This window comes from Lithobates pipiens, unplaced genomic scaffold, assembly GCF_037356315.1.
Source record: "Lithobates pipiens isolate NorthernLeopardFrog02 unplaced genomic scaffold, aLitPip1_a1.2 Scaffold_18, whole genome shotgun sequence".
Classification (NCBI taxonomy): Eukaryota; Metazoa; Chordata; class Amphibia; order Anura; family Ranidae; genus Lithobates; species Lithobates pipiens.
In genome coordinates this window covers 304140699-304142872 of record NW_027507758.1, presented here as the reverse complement: position 1 = coordinate 304142872, position 2174 = coordinate 304140699, and the positions used below count along the sequence as shown (strand labels likewise).

The following is a 2174-nucleotide window of genomic DNA, read 5'->3' as shown; positions in this document are numbered from 1 at the left end:
CCTTTATCTCTGGTGTTCTATAATAAAGGCATCTGCAGGAGTTAGTGGGTGTTTTGTGCCTCCAGCACAATATACACCTGTATCTACCCTTTATTGCTGTTCTCTAATAGAGCCATCTGCAGGGCTTAGTGGGTGTTGTGTGACTCCATTACAGTAATCCCTTTTATCTCTGGTGTTCTATAATAAAGGCATCTGCAGGAGTTAGTGGGTGTTGTGTGCCTCCAGCACAATATACACTACCCAACTGCTGTTTTACCCAACTCCCTTCAGGCCATTACCATGTCTGGAAGGCCAGCAAAAAGAGGCAGACAGGCGCGAGCCGATAAAAGAGGGCAAGCAGATGTCTGTGCTGTTCCAGCATGCAGTGAGAGGTTGCTGGCTGTACAGAGTGACAATGGCACCCAAAAACATTGTTCTCTTTGGGGCCACTGGGATGACTGGTCAGGTGACCTTGGCACAAGCCCTGGAGGAAGGATATAATGTGACCGTACTGGTAAGGGACCCTGCTCGCTTGCCCGCTAATAAGACACCCACCCGAATCGTAGTGGGGGATGTGCTGAATAAAAATGATGTCAACAAAGCTGTAGAGGGACAGGATGCCATGATAATTGTCCTGGGAACAAGAACCGACCTAGGGCCGACCACCATGATGTCAGAAGGTACAAGGAATATTGTGGAGGCGATGAAGGCGCATGGAATATGGAAAGTGGTGGGCTGCATGTCTTCCTTCCTGCTGTGGGACATCGCTAAAATCCCCCCTCGTCTTCTGCCGGTGACGGAGGATCACATCCGGATGCACCAGGTCCCGAAGGACTCCGGACTGGACTATGTGGCGGTGCTCCCTCCACACATCGCAGCTGATAAGCCCCTGACAGGAGATTACAAAGTGTCAGTAGAACGCGGAGGTAATGTGATATCCACTCATGACCTCAGCCACTTCTTCCTCCGGTGCCTGAAGACCAATGAATACGATGGGAAGAGCGTCACACTATCCCAGAATTACTAACTGCTCCGTCTGCTGCTTGTATGCTTTAAGGAACACGAAGAAAGTACCGGTAATTCCTGTAGAAGCTCAAACTCTACCTGTTGGCCATAATAAGTTAAAGTGCAACTCCACTTTTGTAGAGAAAAAAAAAACAATCTCTCAGTGATCCAACAAACACTGTAGCAGGATCTTACCTTTTTTCTGCTGTGCATTTAAAAAAATGTTTGTTCCACTATGCTCTTGCTAGCCTGATTTCCTGTATGTAGGGTCTGGTTCATTATAACCATCTTGTGCATTTTCAGTGTTCTAAAGAAGAAAGTTGCTGTGTCAACATGCCTTTTTAGTAATTAAAGTGTATGTAATCTCTAATAATAAACGCATCTTGTTTGCTTCCTTTTGGCCTGTTATAATAAAAAAAAAAAATAAAAAAAAAAAAAAAAAGAGGGCAAGCAGGCTCTGTGTCTAGAGACAACAGAGCTGGTCGTGGACGCGGTGCATTGTCATCAGCACGTAGCCATGGGACACGCTTGTCCTTCTTTTCGGCAGCTGGACATGTTGAACCGCAACATGCCAACGACTTGGTAGAGTGGATGACCAAGCCCTCTTCATCCTCCTCATCCTCTCTCACCCAGTCTCAGAGTACTAGCAAAGCAGCTGCCAACGCATCGTCTTCTCTCGTCTCAATGTCATCATCAGTGACTCCTTCCCTAGACCCACCACGTCCTCCTGAGGAGTCTCCTGAACTCTTTGAGCACAGTGTTGGGTACATGCTCCAGGAGGATGCCCAGTGTTTTGTAGGCTCTGATGATGACACTCAGCTAGAGGAAGGCAGTAGCGTGAATGCAGAGAGAGGGGATGCTCAAGAAGGACAGCAATCTGGCAGTCATGTTCCACAAGCTGCAGCATATTGCCAGGTTTGCTACAGCGATGAAGAGGGAGGGGATGATGAGGGCACTGACTCCACGTGGGTGCCTGGTAGGAGAGAGGAGGAGGAGGAGGAGGAGGAGGCACATGTCCAATGAGGCAGGATGCCCTCCGGGGGCCAGCTTAGGGGCAGCACACCGACTGAATCACACCGCAGAGCTCCGCCTGTGCAGGGCGCTGCCTCTGCGCATTATTCTAAAAGTTCTTTGGTGTGGGCTTTTTTGAGACGAGTGCATCAGATCACACGCTGCTATTTGCAACATAT

General features: G+C 48.7%; 1 pseudogene; it reads left to right on the top strand.

The window, feature by feature from the left end:
- Positions 1-340: 340 nt before the first annotated feature.
- On the top strand, positions 341-1059 carry LOC143987974 (flavin reductase (NADPH) pseudogene; annotated as a pseudogene).
- The last annotated feature ends 1115 nt before the right edge of the window (positions 1060-2174 follow it).